Here is an 11,592-nt window from a genome sequence, read left to right as displayed (position 1 = left end):
TAGGTCACGTTTTGATTCTTAGCGAATCTGTTAACTGCCAAAATGTCGTTGTTGTAGTAACAAAAACATGGGGTTTTGAGCAACAGATAGGAGAATGTTTCCTATGAAGACTATTATAGGAAACTTGTGTGTGCTCGAAATCAGAGTCGGAGAATGCAAAATAAGATTGACAGTGGTCAAGGTCCAGGACTTCTAGCAATTTAAATAACGCTACTTTCGCAATGTAATAAGGAACACTTATATATAGGAAGTACCAGCGGCGTATCCACCATGCCCTTTTTACATTGTTCCCGTCTCGTTATTCTTATCACTATAGGTCTTAACACATGACAAAACTTGCTGGGGTTTCTGTGCACTGAATTCCATAATTACGTATGCATCCATAATTACGTAATTCCTTGCACAGTCCGCACAGTTCATCTTATAATGTGTAGGGTAAAATCAATCGAATAACCATGAAATGACTTGACTAGACCACCAAGGATCTTTTTAACTAGATCAATGAACGATCCTTTTAACCAGATCAACACATGATCTTCCTTAACTAGACCGTTGTATGATCTCTTTAAATAGACCACTTAAGGGATCTTTATAATTCGGAACCAAATAAGTGTTTTGAATCAGCACTTTGGAATCCAAGGTTCTTACTATTTGCATAGAAGCCCCTTAAGGATTTAAGACAGTACTTTGAGTATCCTTCTGGGAATCTAATCATACGAAAGATTCTACCAGGACTTAGATAACAAGCTTTGGAATTACACATAAACACGAAATCACCAAAAATTGTGTATTCGTTAATTTAGTTATTAGCTCGTTTGTGAATTTGAAGTACACTAGAAATCCAATCACGGACTTCAATTAGTACTTTAAAATATCCTCAAGAATCTAACTATGAAGATAGGAAGATCTTATAAGGATTTGGAATTTGTTTCTGTCGTGTTATAACATTCGTATTAGGATAAATAAAGAATCCAATTAAGGACTTACGACAGTACCTTTATCAAATCAAAGATTTGAAATGGTACTTCAAGTATCTGATTAAGAATTGCACCTGTACTTTGTTTCTTAAAAGAAATTTGTACTTAGGATTTTTGGGGAGATCACAAATGATCATAGAATGAAGGAACCACACGAGTAGTTTGCTTTGTTAGGAACACAGTTCCTTGGCGTGAATATCGTAGGGGTATGTCAACACACACACCATCGGATCAGTTTTGGAAATAAAATTGGAACAACCATTTTATTTATAATAACTGAATTGTCTCAAATGTCAAAAGATAACAAACAAAGGAAATACAAAAGTCTAGTTATTCACTGCTGCATTGTCATTTGCATTTGCCTCGTTTATGTTGAATACTCGTCCACGTGCTGGATTTGTATTAACAAGTCTTGGGCAATTGTTCCGGTAGTGAGTAAGATCACCACAGTTATAGCACGATCCAGGTGGAAACCGTGCTTGAACAGCGGCAGGATTTGCAGCATTTTGGTTTTGGATAACATAGCGACATGTATTGACCAAGTGTCCCAATCGCCCACAGTGGGTACACTTGAGACACGGTGTTTGATTCACATGATGACGGTTGCATTTGTTGCACAAGGGTGCAGTACCAATATAGTTCTTCCTAGCACGAGGCTGTGCTGGCTGATTTGGTGCAACCTGATCATTCTGAGCGACTACTGCAAAGTTTTGTGAAGCCTTACGCTTCTTCGACTTCTTAGAGGACTCGGTCTGTTTATCCTTTGGTTTATCTTGTGTTGTCTTGTCAGACGGTCTCGGATCGCCTTTTCGGAAAAGCTTACCCTTCCTGATTTGAGATTCAGTCAAGGTGGCAGATAATTCAATGGCTTGTCTGACGGTAGTAGGGTTGCTACCAGTAACAATATCCTGAACTGGATCAGGAAGGCCATCGATGTATCTTTCAATTGCCTTATCCAAAGGCGTAACCATGGTAGGACATAACAGACTCAATTCCTCGTAACGATCAGTGTATGCTCGATGTTCACCGCTGTCTTGTTTGAGATCATCAAATTCCCGTTCTAAAGCCCTAAGCTCATGACGAGGACAGAATTCCTTCATCATTAGAGCCCGAAGCTCTTCCCAGGTTTGTGCCATCGCTACATCGGCACCTCAATCCCTCATTATGCCATTCCACCATGTGAGTGCTCTTTCCTGGAATACACTCAACGCAAACTCAACTTTTTGCTCGTTTGGGCATTGCACTGTAGGAGTCCCGTGGCCCCTTCAGACCCAGTAAATGTAAGTGGCTTAGCTGAGTTGAATGTCTTAAAGGTGCACTGAACATTGTTATTGTTATTGTTTGCCTGATTTATCTGGGTGATAAGGTTCGGGAGTACAACAGCGAATTGCTGAGTGATTAAGGCTGCCAAAGCGGCATCCTGAGCTTGATCACGTCGAGGAGGCATATTCTAAAAGAGCAAAGAAGCACGAGGAAAAACAAGTGAGATGTCATTGGATATTCAAAACTGGATGTTAAGAATATCGACAAGGCATAAGGATTGTGACCATTTTTTCGTTACTTAAAACAAACAAACGACACTGTGACAAATCAAAGTAAATGGGTCAACATAATGTATCACTGAAGACATGCTTGCCTATAAGTGAACACTCACCCCAAGAGTTCCCAGGTAAGAGTGACTGGTCCGATACTGCGGATTTGTACGAACACTCTAGCCTTAGAAAGAAAACTCAGGGTACATGCATTCACCCTTCCAGTTTGCACGTGTTCACATTATTTAGACCCAAACTTTGACGAGATTTTAAAAAAACACCAAAGGCTTAAAAGCCTAAAAACAAATCATCTAAGGATAGATGACTTCTTGTGATGTTTTGAAAAATTTTGACTCGAGAGAACGAATTGTGTTTTGTTTTTGTTAATCACCTAAGGATAGGTGAAGTGTATTGTTTTAAGACTAAACACAAGATAACTTGTGTTAGGGTCCTAGGAAGGTTATAGTCTAGGTCAAAGCATTACTAATAACCTAATTCCCTATAACCATTGGCTCTGATACCAACTTTTCTGTCACACCCCGACCATGTAAAACAACAAATCGTGGCGGAAACGTCGGGGAGTGTTGTAACAGAATCATTGTTTCACAACCATGGATCAAATAGTTTTGTTTTATTAAATTATTGAACTCAATGTTTTGGTACAATTCAGATAATTACAAATAATTGTTTCTCAGTTTTAAAGTCGCTAAGGCACAAGTCCATCCTATGTGTAGCATGCATCAATAATCATCACAAAGCAGTACCTGAAACATATATGAAAATAGGTACGTCAGCATAAAAATGCCTGTGAGTAACATAGGATTTTATGAATTAGATTCATGGCTTTGGATAAAGGAGGAAAAGGTTTTATGTTTTCAAAATAGCCATGAATCCAATGTAAAAAGTTTTGTTTCTGAAAACGTGTCGTTTTGTAAAAGGGTTTATAGTATATACAAAATATACTTTGGTTTTGGAAAGTTTGTATAAATAGTATAACAAAGTATACTTTAGTTTTGAAATAGTTAATAGGTAGTTTATCGAAATATACTTTAGTAATTAAAATATTAGATTTGGTAGTATATCTCAAGTATACTTTAGTTTAAGGATAAAAGTATTGGTAGTATATCAAATTATACTTCGGTTTGAAAATAGCATATCAAATATGCTTTGGTTTAAAAATAGCATATCAGTTATGCTTTGGTAGTATATCAAATTATACTTTAGTTTATGAAATAACAAAGTGGGTAGTATATCAAACTATACTTTGGTAAACAGTAGCATATCAAACTATGCTTTGGGAAATAACAAAGTAGTATGTTAAAACATATGTTGGATTTTGTACTTAGTATATCAAAATATACTTTGGTAGATCACATTTGAGAGCACATCAAATTGTACTTTTGTAGTATATCAACATATACAAAAAGAGTGTGATTTGGTATTCAATCATGCCTTAGTGTATCAAACTACACTTTGGAGACTATAGAAACACCACAAAGGCAATTTCTATTTGGTTAAAATTTGGTTTCTGACATTCCATACAACAGGAATGGGGTGTCTAGTCCTATAGCGCTATATCATACTACCAATCGGCTGGGTGAATGTATAAAAATGGTACAATCCAACAATTTGTTTATTAAGTTTTGGAAAATCAGTGTTTAAACCATAGGTAATTGTTTAATTTGTCAAAAGAATATGTATTAAGCATGTGTAATCATATAGTTTAAAATCAGGAAAATAACAGATAGGCGTATATGTTTCACCCCAAAACAATTGAAAACAGTAAAAGAGGGGACTATGTACTCACTTGAGATTGCAAGTATCCTTGATTAAGTGCCCTAACAAAGCTCGGGAAATCAAGGAATCAAGTGGCACCTAGAATGGATCACTATGTTAAACAATCGGATCCTAAGTCGGGAGGTAGGATAGAATGAAGTTCTATAAATCAAATGAGTATTGCAACTCATATGGCATGATTTAATAGAGCTAACATTCTGATTTGGAAGTCTACCTAAGTGCTTTTGACCCGTTTCGACCCATTATGGTAGTATAAGCCACTATAATGCGTCGTTTGCGTAAAACTAGGTTCGGATGGTTAACTATGTGCTATGTCAAGTCTTACATGCCCAATTATCCCTAAACATGTTACTAATTCAGATTATATGTCAAAAATATGTTCACATAGTCAAAATACGGATTTTAGCTTCAAAAGGGCATTTTGGTCATTTCCTATGGGCATACAAGCTAACTAGCATACGACTAACCAATCCTAGGTGATCATAAGGTATAACCTCGGTGGTTATTCCCTATACAACTATGATCACTAACTAAGCTTGGTCGGATCCTAAAGATCGACCAAACGGGTCGGGTTCAAAAGGCTTAGCGGTTGTTTAGACCGCTTACCTTGCGACCCTAAACAAGCACTAAACTAATAGTGTCGAGTTAAACATGTCAAAACATGTCTAACCTACTGATTTGGTATCAAAACAAAGCGTTTTGATACCCTAAAGTAGTTCCGTTGCAAAATGCGTGCTAAAACGCATTTTGACCGAAACTTTGACTCGACACTACAACTAGTTAACGTGGTAATCAGCGGCTATAATCACGAAGGATTATAACTATCGTGATTACAATCACGTTTCAAAGTTCAATTGAACTTTGACTTGACCAATTGATGGTCAAAACCGAAAGTCAAACTGTTGGCCAAACGTTTGACTTTCTGCACTACATAAGGAAAAAACAATAAAAAGAATGAAAGAATGCTCACTAAGGGTCCTTGCTATCTTTTCAACAAAGAAGACAAAGTCCCAAATGCTTGAGAGAGCTCCCAAGTCAGATGTGAAGAAGAGAAAATGAGAATGAGCAATGAAACAATGAGAGGAGTGGGCTATTTATAGTTGTGGTGAGGCTCTAGGATCATTCCAAGTGGTTTGTTTAGCCAATAAGCAAGAAATCTTGACCCTCCAATTGTTACAAGCAGGTACAAAGCCTTGGTGACCACTTAAACTTGCTTAACACACCAAGAATTTACCAAAACAGCCCCTGAATTTGCAAACTGTTGCTGAAAACAGACTTTCTGCCCAGATGTGATCGTCGCGTAGCGCGACGAAATAGGAAGGGGATGGTCGCGCTACGCTACCATGTGTCTGATTCAGCAAAGTTTCAAAAATGACAGAAATGGTCCCTGAACGTGTTTAAAGCCTTTTTCGATGCGTTTAAACCCTGTTAACCTCATTTTAAGGCTCTAAAATGAAGTTAAAGTATAGGGGACTCAAAACATGCTCAAAAATATCTCGGATGTCGGTTCGTTTGATCGTACAATCGCGTTGTTCGGTTAATTACGACGGAAGTCGTAACGAACGCAAAATCGATCCAAATTAAGCGACGAATGAAATTTTTGTATGCCGATCACTAAAATAAAAATATTTTAGTGTGTACAAAAATTTTGGATGTCCAGATGTGTCCAGAACGTAAGATATGCGCGAAAATGCAAACTTACGTCGTTTTTGACCCATTTAGTCCCTGTAAGATCATATAAGCATGTTTTTCGCACACCGAACCTATCAAAGCTTATTTCTAAGCAATGTTTAGGTTATATATGGTATGTTTAGCTTATGATCAAGTTCCGGACTATAAGTTACCTTACGAATCGGTATAGTTTCGCAGTTTGACGCAAATAGTCCCTGCGATCGAATAAACTTGTTTTCGCCATACCAAACCTTCCAAAACTTATTTCTAAGTTATGTAAACGTCATTTAAGGTATGTTAATCCTATTTCACTATTCCGGTGTGTTTGTCGCGCTAAACTGATTACGTTTACGCACCAGTGCGCGTATAACTTTCCAGAAAACGATTTAAAGCTCGAAATTGAACGAGATATGATATGTGCAAAAGATACACATATTTATACAAATCCCAAGTATGAAACACAATATTTCATTGACTTGGCATTTGTTTGGTGCTTGTGGTGACACAGGTGTCACAGTACACATGTTTTATTATCCATGATTGAATTTATTTAATTAGGGTTTATGTTTTACCCATGTTCTTATGATATAATCAACATGTGGTATCAGAGCGTATGTTGATTATATCAATTCAATGAAGGAACTCAATGTTTTAGGATTTAAAACATTAAGATTGATTTTTTTTTCTGTTTTGCGATTTTCTTATGATCTTCAAATTAATTTGAAAATTAAAATCAATCAAAATTATATAAGTAATGATGGTGGTCGAATTACTTGTGAAATTAGTGGTTAACGTTCTCAGTTTCACCACTTATTAATTCTTATCATTCCATTATACATTATTTTACTTTTACTTTGAAATCATAATTCCTACAGTGAATTCTTTATGAGATTTCACCTCATGAAATCATTATTTAAAGTTAAACGAATATTGATTTTCAATAATTGAAAGCTTCATAGTTTTATTATGTTAATTAATTAATTGTCATCACATGTTCTAAGAAACTCGAAAAATTCCTTAAGTTTTGGAATATGATTTGGACTAGTGGACGTTTTAACTGTTTTGATCTGAATTTTATCTATTAAAATTGTCGAAAACTGTTAATAGATAACCAGTTGTAATTTTCGAAATCTTTGATAAGTTTAGATCAGCAATAAAACAGGAAACATTATCCCACAATCCCTAAAATTTCGAAGTTTTAGTTATTATCACAATAACAGCTATTAACAGTGGACTCGAGACCATCAGATTACGACTCGAGACTACAAGGTCTCGACTCGAAATAATAAGGTCCTCAAATCTTTACAACTCGAGACAAAGGTCTCGACTCGAGACCATAAAGTTTCAACTTGAGACCACTGAGGTTTCGATTAAAGGCTTCAATCTTCACAACTCAAGACCGTGGTTGTGAATCGAGACCTCATTATGAGTCGAGATCTCATAAAATACAGTAGTCGAGACCATGGTTCCGACTCGGAACAACGAGGTTGCGACTCGAGACTGTAGGATCGTGTTCTGACCCGAATGAGTCGTTCAGAGGCGTTCAACTACGTTTCAGGTGCGGAATAACAAGAAATGAAGGTAGAGACAGTTTGCAATTCACTTAATCTACTGAGTTTATTGATTTGACAATGTTTACAGCTCGTTCTTCACACCGGCAGCACTTCGGTATGGAATTTGACCAAGTTACAAATGAGATCTGCTTATGAGGTATATATAGTGTTGGTAGGTCCCCACATACGGACATGTACGTATAAGCGGACCTAACCAGATAGGTTCCCATATACGGACATGTACGAATAAGCGGACCTAACCAAGTAGGTTCCCATATACGGACATGACACATAAGCGGACCTACTCTCTAAAACACATATACTCTCCAGTTTTCTCGTAAAACGCGCGCTAATCTATACAATACAATGTATAATATGATCCAAGATGAAATCAACAGATGTAGTGCACCAACAGAGACCTTAATGAGTCGAGACCTCATAATGTTACAGATGAGTCGAGACTTGACTCGAGATCTCACTCGAGACCTCATAACTGAGTCGAGATCTCACTCGAAACCTCATTATTTTGGGTTGTTTAATGTGAACTAAGACTTAGCTATTAAATAATTGGTTTTGTAAATACTTAGTTAATTAATAAGGATCAAATAATGTTTTACAAAACCAAAGTGGCTTAACTTGAATGAGCTTATGATGTATCATTTCTGGCCAAAGCTGATTTGATGCATCTATTTATTGTTCAAGTATTATAGAAGCTATGTTAATTATGCATTAGAAACGTGAATGTCTTACTTCTGGCCAAAGCTGATTTAATTCATTTATGTCTAGCATAATTAACAAGTGCATAACTAAAGTGATTGTCTCATTTCTGACCAAAGCTGATTTGTCACCATTACTTTGCACACATGCTTAAATGATCACACTTCTGGCCAAAGCTGATTTGTTTTCGTTTAAGTAGAACTTTAAATAAGTTTATTATTTTGATGTTAGTAATAGAAATATCACAACCTCTTCACATAATGATCCTTATATCAATGATCCTTCATTAATTTTAATTTTATGATCATTTCGTCTGCCTTATTTTTTTAGTACCCATAATCTTACTCACTATAACTTTCTTCAATAAATCAATATCTTATCCACTCTAATTTCTAAACCTAATATGTTTTTGCTTTACTTAAAGTTTCTATAAGAATTAGCTCTTAAATTGAATCCTTGATTATCCCTTAAGACGCGATAATCCTACTGCTCTCTTCTGATAATGATTACTACAGAAGAAAAGTAGAACATGATGAATAGGACAAATCAAACATGATGTCTCTCATGATAATCAAGAACTCTCTAAACATAAATGCTATCACTAAAAGGTCATTCCAAATTAAGTTTTTCCTAAGACTAATCTATTATTTGTGGAATAATCACAAGAATTCCTAAGATGCATGCCTTCATTTAAAATTCTAAACTTTAAAGTTAAGTGGTATATGTGAATACATTATAATGTACAATGCCATGACCCATAAAGTTAAGGGCTTACACATGGAAATAAGTACAATTTTCAGTACATTACATACTAAGATTTTCACTTGTACAATTTGATGCCTTATAAATCAAATATAACACTCGAAAATACCAAAGTATAATGAGTGTGTTGGTAAGCAACATATGTACAAAGAAATAAATGTTTGAAACTGGAAAATAAGATGTTATTCACCTTACAACCACTAAAACCTTAAAAGAGGATTGTTCTAAGGTCCACAGTCAAAATACAAGTACAAAATCCCAACTCTAAGGTTCTTCAAGGGAAAATCTCACTACATGATTATGCCATTAGACTAGGCATAAGCAACGAGACTATCCATTATTCAAAGGAACGGTTGGATAAGTTAATTAGGTAGTCACTTACTAATGATATTTAAGTCTGATAATTTTTTAATATTCCAATTAACACATGATTAGTTGACTTTAGTTTTAAACGTTTCCTTACTAGAAGTCAAGAAATAACTAACATGAGAGTTAGTGACAAAATTAAATGTTAAGGCTATAAGAACCATAATAAGCAGTCTTCTAACAACGTCTTTCGATACCTTTTATATTCCGAAGATTAATCAGAATATAGTATCATAATTAAGTAATGTTATGAAGGTTGTGAGGTTTGAATAGTCAACATAAAGTCACACTTACCTTAAACTCTCATCTTATTTGTTCTCAATATCTGGATATAAACATTACTAAGATGAAACTGGATGATACCTTATACTTTCACAACTTTTGTCATCATGCAAATAAGAATTTGACAAAAGGAAAATGAGACATATAAATTTCATCCATTATACCCAAATATTACTAATCTCATTCTAAGTGATTTTAAATCATGACGTTACAGCCCTAAATATTACTTGGCTTAAGGAATAAGTATGGGTCCATCATAAGTCATTCATTGACATTCGTGGAATTTATTCCAAATGGAATATTCAGACATAATTCATTTATCACTTAAAAGACTATCAACTTGTATCTAAATTTTGTTGCGTATGGCCCACGGTCTTCGAAGAAATCTATTCATATATGTACTTAATAAGATTTCTATTAAATATGTCCTTAAAGTTTCTTATGATATCTGGACATTAAAGAAATCAAATAAAGTCTAACGTATATATGATAGGTTCCCACGTCACGTAGCTCATTGAAACTTCTCTTGTAGCATTCTAGAGATATTAAAGATCAGTGGGAGCATTAAGTGTCTTAATCATAACTTGCAATAGTTGAAAGAGGTGGGGGAGTGAAAACTTTATATTACTTCAATTTACACCTCATGTACAAGACACCGCTCCATCACGACATTGTTCCATCAAAACTTGTCTCCTTAAAATCTAATGCTACTCTTACAAAAGTTTCATTGTTGCTTAATTGTGGGCACACTTAGATTTCTTACCTAAACTAACATACTCCTCAACAAGAGAAACTACAAAGACTGATGTAATTAATTAGTTTTCTCTATTAGAATTTGTTGGTCTTTAAATATTGACCCTATGCATGTTGAGTTCCTAAAGATTTCTAAGGTCAGTGGGAGCAGTCAAAGTCCTTATCCTGACTTGCAGGGAATACAAGAGGCCGGGGGAAGAGTGTCATTAAATTTTACTCTGAATTTAACTCTGATTACACCTCTTGTACACCATACTGCACCAACTCTTACAAACTTAGAATCCTGAAAATGATAGCAATCTAACTAAGAGCTAATCCATAAAACTGAAACTTCTAACAAACCCAATAATCAACTCAGGAGGTCATCTAGGTTTAATAAACTACTAACTTTAATGATTACACAACCTCCCTAACTAAAGTTGAAATGGATTTTAGAAAAGTTTACCGATCCTATCTCTTCTAATTAAGCCATTAGTGTAAATCAATCTTCTCAAATGGAATAAAACTGTTTTTAGTAAAACTAATTTTATGTGTTCATATAACGTTTGGGATTTGATTGAATTACTTAAGAGTGTTCATAACTAAACCAAATCCTAATGTATAAACGTTAAGACACTAAGAAGCATGATTGATTGTCAAAGGTTATACTTAGGAAGAGATAAATTATCAAAGATTTCTTTGAGGATCATCACTGTTCTAGTAGCTTATAATAGTTTAAGGCTACATTAAATGAACATTAAAACAAATTTCCTTAACAACTGGCTGACATACTTACATGTTCATAAAACAACCTAAAAGTTCTAAACTCAAGGTTAAAGAACAGTTTGTCTATAAGCCAATAAAATCCATGTATGAGTTAATGCAAACATCATAATATGATGAAATCTTAACGTAATTATTTTCATCAACAACTAAGTGGATTAATGTACCTACCTCAAGATGAGTGGGAGCAACTAAGAAAAACTTGTCTATATAGATGATATTCTTTTGACAACTATATGTTACATAAGTCAAAACATTGTTAACACAAACTTTGATATAATAGATCTCAGAGATATCTCTTATGTAATAGATATCATAACATACCGAGATAGACCCAATGGGACAATAGTATCGTTCCACAAGTTTAACATTAAATGGGTCCTGTCCATGGCTTTATAGCCTAGTGGCATCTTGGTGGTG

The sequence above is a fragment of the Helianthus annuus genome, chromosome 6 (assembly GCF_002127325.2).
Source record: "Helianthus annuus cultivar XRQ/B chromosome 6, HanXRQr2.0-SUNRISE, whole genome shotgun sequence".
Taxonomy (NCBI): domain Eukaryota; kingdom Viridiplantae; phylum Streptophyta; class Magnoliopsida; order Asterales; family Asteraceae; genus Helianthus; species Helianthus annuus.
Note: the sequence above shows the minus strand (reverse complement) of the source record.